Source organism: Physeter macrocephalus, chromosome 1, assembly GCF_002837175.3.
Source record: "Physeter macrocephalus isolate SW-GA chromosome 1, ASM283717v5, whole genome shotgun sequence".
Taxonomy (NCBI): domain Eukaryota; kingdom Metazoa; phylum Chordata; class Mammalia; order Artiodactyla; family Physeteridae; genus Physeter; species Physeter macrocephalus.
In genome coordinates this window covers 39,250,430-39,262,372 of record NC_041214.2, presented here as the reverse complement: position 1 = coordinate 39,262,372, position 11,943 = coordinate 39,250,430, and the positions used below count along the sequence as shown (strand labels likewise).

General features: G+C 45.1%; 1 protein-coding gene across 2 annotated transcripts in view; it reads left to right on the top strand.

Annotated features, from left to right (window-relative positions):
• Nucleotides 1-11,943, top strand: part of RFTN1 (raftlin, lipid raft linker 1) — a 203,794-nt gene that overhangs the window by 95,028 nt on the left and 96,823 nt on the right. The gene's annotated exons all lie outside the window — the stretch shown is intronic.

Genomic DNA, 11,943 nt, shown 5'->3' with positions numbered 1-11,943 from the left:
CACACACACACACACACACACACACACACACACAACTGGCCACATCGATCCTTCTCTCACTGTGTGTAAGAGCTTCCTTGGTGACATAAAAAAATCGATGCCTACCTATTCCAATCTGACAAAAGATGGCCAAAGAATTTTAGACTCATCAAGAAGACATGTTGCAATGTGGATTTACTTCCACGATTGTTAACAGTGAATCTCATTTCAAGTGTATATTATGCCTTGGAATATTAATTACTAATAATAGGGACCTATTGCGACTACACTTTTAAAATGTTGCTTATTTCATCTGTTTCTCTTCTTCTAAATGTTTTGTTTTGTGTGCATTGTTTTCTAACATAGGTAAGATGTTGGTACAGTAGTACTCAGGAGACTTTTACTTGAGGGTTTTATGATCAAAAGCTTTGGAGACCACCCATTCACGAGGCTTCCAGGTCACGCTGGTGGTTCCAGAAGCAGTTCCAGTCTTTACCTTGGTCTGTGCACCCGCAGCCTCAGCATCACCTGGCAGCCTCTTAGAAATGCAGATCCCAGGCCCCCCCACATCTGCTGACTCTGAATTTGCATTTTAACCGGATCCCAGGGGATCTATGTGCACATCAAAGTTTCAGAACGGAGCTAAGCTGTGCTTTTCTGTTAGGGAGCCACTAGGCACGTATTATCAATGAAAATTAATTAAAATTAAATAAAATTAAGCATTCAGTCCCTCAGTGGCACTCGCCACATTTTAGGTGCTCAGTAGAAACGTCTGGGTAGTGGCTACCGTATTGGGCAGTGCGGAGATGGAACACGTCCATCGTCTAACTCAGCAGGTTGGAGGGTGCGGGTAGGAAGACCCAGAAAAGAAGGAAACGATGAGCAAACTTGAATTGGGACGTGTGCGTTAACCGTAAATGAAGAAGAGACTTCCTGTCACTCAGCTGGACGTGGCTGGTGAGAGTCTTAGGAAGGGCATTCACGTGTGTGGCTACTGCTGTTATTTTTGTTTGCAGATAATGTGACTTTTCTGAACCAGTAAGTACCAGGCAGACCTGCCTTTATTCAGCGTTATCTTTGTGAAGAAATAATATTTATGCCTCAGTACTACTAGTCGTCATTTCCACATGTTTCAGAGTCAGTGAGGAGCCTTGCAGGGCTCATGAGAAAGCAGGACCCTGCCCCAAGTCCGATTTCGTGTGGCGGGGGTCCTCTTTGCTGTAGTCCGGTGTGGTGGGGATTGAATTTCTCTCACAGCTACATTATACAGGGACCACTGGGGGTAAAACTTGTTTTTCTTGCCTTTTAAGGTTAAAGGTGAACTCCTTGTGTTGTGCAGTCACTGATGGCTTATCTACCAGAGAGCCGGCTCGAGCAGTAAAGAGTGAGGCAGGATGTGGCAAGATTTCTCTAGAATAAATAGCAGCCGTGGCTCGTTAGGGGCCCATGATGCCTTGCACCCGCTTGGCAGTGCACAGCTCCCTGGGAGAGTGTGTGGTTAGAGTATCATGTGCACATCTCCCCCATCATCTCTGGAATGTTCCAGGGGATACCAAACCCTTATCCACAGATGGGGTGCATGTCTATTGGTGAAAAAAGAAGGCAGAAGAAAGACCAGTGACCCATCTACGAGTTGTTTCTTTCTCTCTGCTTCCTACTTCAGCACTCCCCTGATAAACTCTGTAATTAGGTGCTTTATTGAAAGATTCACTAGGATTTGTTTACTTGACTTTTTTCTTCTTCCAGCATTTCTCAAGCTTCACTATTAGGGGAAACTTTTGACTCCAGCAGCCTCATTTTGTTTTTGTAGATTTGGTTCACTTTGCAAAGAGGAGGTCACAGAGATTATTGGGACCTTTTCCCCGTTGATCTGAGAGCATCTTTGGGAGCAACAGTTTATTCCCCTCCCCCAACCCAACCACCAGCACCTGCAGGGACAAGACACACCTCAACTCTCTCTCCCATCCATCAGCTTCCTCTACAAAAATTTTAGCTCTCATTTCTGCTCTCCTAAAATGTTCTTCCAACTCTTCCTCCATCATACGCAATGCTGCTTGCTTAATCTTCCTAAAATCTGTACTTCCGTATCTTCTTTTACCTAAGACCATCCATGACTCCCCTTTACCTCAGAATGAAGGCCAGTCCCGTCCTGTAGCGACACACCCCTGTCCTTTCTTTCCAACCCCATTTCTCACTTTCTGCTCCAGCCAGCACTGCAGGGCCCACATAACAGATCTATTCCAACAGCAAATTCACCCATACATTCGCGAGGCTCGTGTTTACTGATCCAGCCGAATTAGCATAAACAAACCTCGCCTTCACGTATCTTTTACCAAACTGACCTATTTATTATTTCCACCATGTAACTCATGCTTTTCTTCCATCTAGATCCTTCCTACTTTCTGTTCTCAGTGCCTGGAATGTCATTTTATCCATTGTCCCATGACTAATTTTCACACAGCTTCAAAGACTCTGCTTACGTGCTCTTTGCTTTTTAAAACTCCCTGATCCCTGACTGTGGAAGCAACTGAACCTTCATAGCTCTTCTCTATGGTTAGAATAAATAGCAGTGTTGGGTAGTTAGATGCCCATAGACTCTAAGTTTCTTTTTTTTTATTATTGAAGTGTAGTTGATTTACAAAATTATATGTTTCAGGTGTACAGCATAGTGATTCACAATTTTTAATTAAAGGTTATGCTCCATTTATAGTTATTATAAAATATTGGCTATATTCCCTGTGTTGTACCATATCTCCCTGTAGCTTATTTTGTACCCAGTAGTTTGTATCTCTGAAGCCCCTCTGCCTATGTTGCCCCTCCCCCTTTCCCTCTCCCCACTGGTAACCACTAGTTTGTTCTCCATATCTGGGAGTCTGTTTCTTTTTTGTTATATTCACCAATTTGTTTTATTTTTTAGAGTCCACGTTTAAGTGATAACATGCAGTATTTTTCTTTGACATTTCACTAAGCAAAATATGAGACTGTAAGTTTCTTGAGAGGATGTAACTCCAGCCCTTCCTGTGGTCAGTGGTCAAGCAAGTGATAAGCTCATGAAACTAAAAAAGTCTTCTTTTCCTTTCACGGATAGATCTTTCTCAGATGTGTCGTTCATTTTCCTCCCTACTACTCCTTTAAAACAACAACAGGGCTTCCCTGGTGGCGCGGTGGTTGCGCGTCCTCCTGCCGATGCAGGGGAACCGGGTTCGCGCCCCGGTCCGGGAAGATCCCACATGCCGCGGAGCGGCTGGGCCCGTGAGCCATGGCCGCTGGGCCTGCGCGTCCGGAGCCTGTGCTCCGCAACGGGAGAGGCCGCAGCAGGGGGAGGCCCGCATACCACAAAAAACACACACAAAAAAAAAACAAACAAACAACAACAACAACAACAACACACCATTCTGATCATTCTACCTGAACCTGGCATTGCCTTGAGGGAAAAATCTGAAAATTCCGTCCTTTTTCCCAGAGATAGAGAATTTGCTTCTGTCAACTGACATTTAGTGATTTTTTTTTTTTCTCTCGTTGGAGAAGTGCCTAGTAATCTAAGTTTGTGTTTGTCACCATTTCTTTCTGATTGTTCCTCAATGAAGCAAAAATAGCCCTACAGATGAACTGCACATTCTCTCTCGTTTCTTTTCATAACCCAAGTTCAAACTGTGCTTTGTGTCCTGGGAAAAAGAAGATGTTGCTTCAACTCATGATCTTTGAAGTTATCTAAGGGATTAATGAGTTGAAGTGAGATCTGTTACATGTTTATTATTTAAAAGAAGTGTGTATGATAGTTTTTATTAACATGTTTATTGTTTAAAAGGATAGTTTATAGTAGACTATAAACAGGCATCTGCTTTTTAGTGGCCTGATTTCAGCTCTGTCCATGAGACCAAAATAGGTATTCAAGTTACTGCTTGACATTTCATCTGAATAATTTGAGGATTAACCCTTTATGACTGTAACTCATAAAGCGTTACAGTGTTTGCTTGCAAACATGTTTTCTTAATGGCTTAGAAAAGGGTTCTGTCCCAGCCACTGTGAGATCAGGCAGGGTCAGTGTCGATGTCCTGACCACGGTCATGGGGAGTGGCGAGGAGAAGAATCTGCCAGGTCATTACAATGGGTGAAATATCAGACTTGGGTTTAGGGTTCGTTATTCTGACAGTGATACGGTTGGATAATCTGTTCACTCTTATCTCTTGCCTGGCATCCAGCCTCTGTGACTCACATTGGAGCATTGTGTATGGAACCCAGAGGCCAGGGACTGATGGCCCAGAGGTCAGATTCAGTCCCAAAGATGTTGGATTACATAATAGTAATAAACATCGTTTGGAGCCAAAATTTGACATTTGTGGCCACCAAAAAACATGATGTAATGACTCCTTTAAAAAAGTTAGAAGATTTGGCAACCCCGGCCTGGAGTTCCTAGTAATGGCTGGGATAGAAACTGCCCAGCTCACCATGGTTTCCACTGCTCCCATCGTCTCCCCACCACGGGGGTGACTCGGCCGTGCCACTTGACATCACCCGTGCACTGGGACTTTTCCCTTGGTGGGTCAAGTTTCTCTGTAGCCACGTCGCTCTCAGAAATGGGAATGTGGAAGGGAGTCAGACAGGACTCTGTGTTTGGAGAAAAATAGGAGAGAGCATATTTCTTGGTGGACATGAAGACCATTTCTGTATCTTTTATATGAGAACAAAGTGATCGGGTTATGTCTTTTGGTCAAAAAATATCCTCTTTCACTCAGTGTTTGTGGACCTTTTAGTTTGCTTCCCTTGGTTTGACCTTCTGACTCTCCAGCTGCCTGGGGAATGACCACACAACCCTTGGCAGTGGTGACATGAGGAGTTTGTGCACAGTTTTTATGACAGCTGATGTTTGTGTCTGAGTAATGAGGGCGACATGACACAGAATAGGTGGTGTTTCATTATGGTCTTAAATAGCTCTGATGTCTGGCGCCAATCGTGTTGACCTCTGAGGTACTTCGGCATGTGGGCTCTTTGCTGCCCCGCCCTATGGTTAGGAAAGGTTTGTGCACAAATGCGCAGCATCTGAATCTGCTCTCGTGTGTTTGTTTGAGAAGCATTTATCTAAATTTTCCTACATGTTCATGTTCACTTTTGGCCCAAGTCCCACTTATATGGTGTCAAAGGAGCAAGGACTATTTGGGATGATGAAGGAGTTCCGGAAATGGTTGGTGGTGACGGTTGCACAACATTGTGAATGTACTTAACGACACTGAATGTATGCTTAGAAATGGCTAAAGTGGTCAATGGTATGTTATGTATATTTTAGCACAATGAAACATAAGAAGAGTGAGGAAAGCAAGAAGTGGGAAGTATTTCTGAGTTTTTCTGACTGAAAGAGGCACAGATAGAGTTGTCCATTCTTATATTTCCTTAAGGTCTGGTCCTTTTTCTGGGAGGTTTGTCTTCTCCCGAGGGGCTAGGAGTCTGCATTGTTGGTCTCTACAAGTCCTTCTTTCTGTTTCCTCTTTTCCGTGGACTTGCTCAGTTACAGCCAAGGAAAATCTCCAGGAGAGCAGCCGCTGCAACAAAGCCCACCTAGACCGTCGTTCTCCACTCTGGTTGCGCCTTAGAATCACTGGGGAGTTTCTAGAGCCCCTTGGCCCAGGCCGTACCACAGACCAATTAAATCAAAATTTGTGGGAGCTCACCGAGTGATTCCAAGGTTGAATGCGGCCAGGGTGGAGAATGCCTGGCCGACGGGACACCCGGCCTGATGCACAGAGCCCAGGGTTTGTTTGTTGGCTTGGTCCAGTGCCTAAAGTTAGGGCACATCAATGGAGATTATTCTTTTGTCCCCCAAACCCAATTATTTCAGTCATTGCCTTCATGTGATTTGAGGGGTCTCTTACATAAACAGTATAGTCAGGCAGGGGTGTTGGTGTAGTTTAGGACTAGAAACCCTTACTCTGAGAATAAATATTACAGAATCAAAACAAACAAACATACACATCCCCCAGAGTGTCTGATGGCTTTCTTTCTTTTTTTTTTTTCAATAACTTTTAGTTGGGGATATTTTAGATTTAACAGAAAAGTCACTACCCTTAGGCCCTTCACCGAGTTTCCTCCATCATTAATATCTTACATTACTGTAGTACATTTGTCAAAACTAAGAAATTGACTTCGGTATATTACTAATAACTAAGTTGTGGATTTTATTTGGATTTCATCAATTTTTCTATTAATGTCCTTTTCCAGTTCTGGGACCCAATCTAGGGTACCACAGCATTTTGTTGCCATGTTACGATGGTTTTTGAAAACTTAGCTGGACTGTGAGGTCTTAGCTGCTTCTCCAGTGTCTTAATTGGTCAGGAGTGCTCTGTTTATGTGCCTTGTTGACGTTGCTGTGCTTTGAGAATCTGAATTCATTTTGTCTTACTTACTCTTGGCTTTCAGGACCTTGAATATCTGCTCCATGATATACTTTCATTCCCTCTTCCTTTTAGAAACTCCCTTTGGAATGGCTGGAAATAAACCCCTCTCAACTCTCCAGTGTGTACAGGTGGGGACCCCAAGATGTGAGATGGGTCAGAGATCTTTTTAGTTAATGCTCCCTTCAGACCATTTCTGAGAAATGACCCAGCAGCACGGAGATGGTTTTTTTTCAAGGAGCCAAGCTACTCGGAACCCAAATCGATAGACTGATTTGACAGTCAGCCCATGTAACAGGATAGTCATATATAATATTAAATGTGAACTGATTTCTTCGCACCTTTTTCTGTAGGGTGGATTAAATCCAGTTTCTCTCTTGGGATTTCAAGAGGATAAGTAAATTGAAGAGAAGATTGTAAATATGTTAATTGAAGCAATGGACAGGGTGGCTCTTACCCTCCCCTAGACGTGCTTCCTTGATTTGATCCAGGACTGCACGTTCCCTTAGTTTTCTCTCTTCCCCCATGGTTGCTCTTTCTTTGTCTCCTTGGCTGCTTTCTCCTCTTTTCTCCCCACCCTCTTCATGGTGGAGGGTCCCCAAGCTCAGTCCTTGACTCTTCTCTCTCTATATTAATTGAGATCTCATTCAGTCTCATGCTTTGAATACCATGTGGAAGCTGATGACTCCCAGATTCACATCTCCAGCCCTCTTTCCTGAAGTCCAGACTCGAATATGTATTCAGCTCTCTACCAGATATCTCTCCTTGGCCGTCTGCTGGATAATGTCAAATTCAGTACCCAGGAAGCCGAATTACTGATCTTCTCCCCAGGCCTGTGACCACTCCCGCCCCAGCTTCCCCCATCATAGTTGTGGCAGCATCATCCACTCTCTTGGTGGCTGGAGCAAAAATCCTTGGAGCCATCATCATCTGCTTTCTTCCTTTCACACCTCACAGCCTGTTCTGTTCATAAGGAAGTCTTGAAGGTTCTACCTTGAAAGTATATCCAGAATCCACCACTTCCCAGCGCTGCTATGCTGCTACCAGCCCCCTTGGGGTCACCATCACCTCCCGCCTGGACCACTGGGTCAGTCTCTTAGCTGCCGCCTACAGCCAGAAGGCTCCTTTTAAAATAAACATGTACCCACTTCTATATATAAAACGTATAACCAACAAGGACCTACTGTAGAGCACAGGGAACTCTACACAATATTTTGTAGTAACCTATAAGGGAAAAGAATCTGAAAAAGTTATCTATATATATATATATATAAAATATATATAACTGAATCACAGTGCTATACACCTGAAACTAACAATGATATTGTAAATCAACTATACTTCTATAAAAATAAAATTAATCAGATGGTGTCACTTCTCTGTTCAACAAGGGCTTCCCCTATCGTTCTGAGTAAAAGCCACTGTCTTCACTGTGGCCTGTAAGTTCTACACTCTCTGGCTCCCCTTTGGCTCTCTGACCTCATCTTCTGCCCCTGGTTCACTGAGCTCCAGCCACAGGGCTTTTTTGTACCATCTCACCTTAGGACCTTTGCACTGGCTGTTCCTCTGCCTGGAAGCTTCTTTCCTGGCTGTCAGCACGGTCACCTCCTGTAGATCTTTATTACAAGCGTCGCCTTCTCAGTGAGGCTGCCCTGACCACCCTCATAAAAACTGCAGCTTCCCACCGCTCGTGATTCTGTACACCTTGCTGTTTCTTTTTTCTTTAATGCTTACCACCGTTGAACATACTCTCTGTGCTCATGAGTATTTCTTGTTTATTGCCTGTCTCCCTCCACCAGGTTGTGAGCTCCGTGAGAGCAGAGATTTTGTCTCTTTTGTCTATTGATGCTAAAGAAGAGTGTCTGGCACAAAGTAGTAGTGTGATCAATATTCGTTGAATGAATGAGTAATTAGGAACTATGAAAAGGGCTAGGAATGCACTTACAGATGATAGAAGTAGATCAGCAGCTGCTAATATTTGTTGAGCCCGGACTTCTTGCCATGCCCTATGCTAAGGGCTTTACATGCTTTTGTCTTATTTAATCCTTACAAGGATGCCAAGAGATAGCTACTCATAATATTTCCATTTGACAGTGAAAGAAACTGAGGCATAGAATGTTTAAATAAATTATCCAAAGGCCCACAGCTGGAAATGATCCACCTCTAGTTAGCTTTAGGACCCGCAGCTTCTAACTAATAAATCTAGAGGAAATTATGGAGGGGAGGTATGCAGGGAGACGGGGAAGCATATTTCATTGTTAGCAATGCTCTTCTCAGAGTGTCTGCATTTAATCTCAGTGTATTAACTGTTAATTTTTAGATAAGGGAAGCTTTGGCAGGTAGTTAATCCTACATCTCCAGAGTGCATTCTGTGTCCCTCTTTTTTTTTATTGTTTAGACCCAGATCTTTCTGTCCCTTCCGGAAGTGGAAGCCAGTGGGCTTCAGTCCAGGTGGATGTTTGGTGGTTTCCAGTATCCTTTTCCAGGACAACGCAAGGACATGTCCTTTGGGGAAACATAAGTGGTGTTTCCCCTCCCCCACAGGAGGGTGCAGATCCCTGCTCAGCCAGTGATGCATGTTAAGGATTCTTAGGAAATTGACTGACTGCAGGACATCTACTCCCCTGTGCTGTGGTCCCTCGGGGGCCAGGCCATGGTTCCTGGACTCACTTCTAGGGCATGTCTGCTTCTTGATGCCAGGGTGGCCCTTGCCCTCTGGGACATGAAACACTCATCACCTGTCAGAGGCTCTTCTCAGGTGTCTGGCTGGATCTTGGGGCCTGAGCCTAGACCCAGCCACCAGTAGGAGGCCTGGTCTGAGCATGAAGCTGCCGTGTCTTCCTGCTCGGCAACTGCATGAGTTTTCTACGCTCTGTAATAAATTACCACAAGTTTATTGGTTCCAACAACATACATTTATGATCTCAGTTTCTGTAGCTTTTCTGGGCTCTCTGCTTCAGGTCTCTTCAGGCTGCGGTGGAAGTATTGGCTGGGGCTGCAGTCTCATCAGGGGCTTGACTGGGGAAAGGTCTGCCGCCAAGCTCCGTTCGGTGGTGGGCAGAATTCATCTCCTAGGGCTGAGATCTCTGTTTCTTGATGGCTGTCATCCAGGGACTGCCCACACGGTGCCCTGGCAGCCAGCAAGGGCAGGGTCTAGCTCTCATCTGCTAAGGTGGAGTCTTATGATGTCACGTCATCATGAGAGGGATCTCCTATCCCTTTGCCTAGTTCTTTTGATTAGAAGCAAGTCGCACGCCCTGCCCCCACTCAGGGGGAGGGACTCTACAAAGGCATGAACACCAGAAAAGGAAGGTCATTGAGGGTCACCTTAGAGCAACCACGGTCACTGCCCTCCCTCCACCCAACTTCCCCCCAGTGCTGAGAAGCCCAGATGCTCCCACTAGCAGCCCTGTAGGCAAGCTTCAAGCTTTTGTGGATTTGATACAGTTTTTCACAGGGCTGCTGGCAGGGAGGGGCTTTCTGTGTGACTGTGCCACCCACCCAGCTCTGGCCTCACCCCTCACAGAGTGCTGACTTGAGGGCTTGGGCATCTGTCCTCAGAGTAGTCAGGGGTCCTTGCCACACCCCTCCCCTGCAGCCGCTCTTCAGTGTTCCAACCCTTTCATTTTAAACTGTGGAGGTAATTCCTGTAAGGCAGGGGAGACCTTTAGTTACTCACCTATTCCTCCAACACGCATGGCTTTGCTTTGAAGTGACCATAGGCCGAGATGCGAGTTTTCATGTTTCATCTAGAAAATTTGTAATAATGCCTATTTTTGTCCACCTTTTGTGCTTCTTTCAGTTCAGATGTAACTGAGTTAATTATCTGATGAAATGAACCAGAGCTGCTTTCCTCCTCAGAGTACTTCTTGTTCTAGAAGCAAAGCTGAGAGTTACTAGATCCTGTACTAACAATTATCCCTTGCGAGTCTAGTGAGCCTGGCCTGTGAGTTGTTTAAAGACAGACCCGTCTTCCCTCCATTCGTTTTATGGGTGTTTTACAGAGTGGATACAGTGTTGACTTATTTTATTTTATTGTTTTGGTTTCTTATTGAAGGATTCTTTTTTTTTAATTGAAGTACAGTTGATTTATAATGTTGTGTCCCAGAAGCATCTAAGCCCGTGCACCACAACTACTGAGCCTGCGCTCTAGAGCCAGCAAGCCACAACTACTGAGCCCGTGAGCCGCAGCTACTGAAGCCTGCATACCTAGAGCCCGCGCACCGCAACGAAGAGTAGCCCCCTGCTCACTGCAAATAGAGAGAGCCTGTGCGCAGCAACGAAGACCCAACACAGCCAAATATTAATAAATAAAAATAAATACATTTATAAAAAAAACAAAACAAAAAAATAAAATAAAATGTCAGTGGGTATTTATAAATAACCTTGTACAGTCTGGTGTTAGTCCCTGTGTGACAGCAACGGGGATTTCACATCCTATTTTCCTCCTCCTATTCCTGTCTTTGTTGTTTGAGATCCCACACGATGCATATGACAGTATCTTGACTAAGTCTTCTCTTTCAAAAGTCTGGAATCTTCTGCTTTAGTTCCTCTTAGCATGTCTTTTGTTTAGGGTGGGGAGAGAGTAAGAACATGGGGGAAAAAGGGAGAACATGAGTCTAATCTCTGATGAAGTTTTTAGGCAAGAAGTCTGAGGTTCAGAATTGGTTGATTCTTTTGGAATTAGTTTATTCCAGTTTGGCCAGTTTGGAATCAGTTGATTCTTTTACATTTCAAAAGTATGCACCTCAGTCCCTACCCCTGAAAGGATATGTTAGAGAGAAAAATAAAATAAATTATTGACATTTCCTTACCCAATCGCAGTTGCACACCTGGGGAAAACCAAATCCTCTTTAATTTTTCCACTTTTGAATTTCGTGTGAATCATACTCAGATGGTTAATGGCAGCATAAATTGCTTTGAATGATATATAAGACTCCTAGAAATTCATCTTTAAAATATTATAGCAAATAGGCCTTCAGAAACTGTTTATTTGGGGGGATATACGTGTCTCAGGAATTCAGTATGAAGGCACCCGTCCTGGCTACACCTGCTCTCACAGGGGCTGCAGGGGCCCCTCCTCGGTAGGGACCCTCCTAAGTCGGCTGGGAAGGCCCTGCTCTGCCCTCGGCAGTGGAGAGTTGCTCTACACGTGGCGTGAGTCCTGGAGAACCCGGGCCCGGTCTCCAAGTCCCCCTTCCCACGAGGAAAGGGAACGGTCTGCTGACCCTTGACTGATGTTCACTTCCTGTTGTCTGATGTCCAGCAGGGCCAGCCAGTCACCTTCAATTTCTGACAACCACGTGGCTCCCAGGAGTCCATCAGCCCCATAGTGTCACCCAGGGGTCCCTCAAAGGAGTGACACGGAGTGGTGGGATTTCCTTCTGGTGACCACCTGCTGCTGGTTGTCCCAAGTGCACCCAGCATTGGGTCACTTGCACATCTATATGAGGGGGATGGGGAAGCAGGCCCACCACCTGGTGGGGTGGCGGTGATTGGGGGCAGGGCACGCTGGACGCCTCCGTCTCGACCGCAAGGTGTTCGGTGTTTGCTTCAGACAGCCCTTCACGTCCGCTCT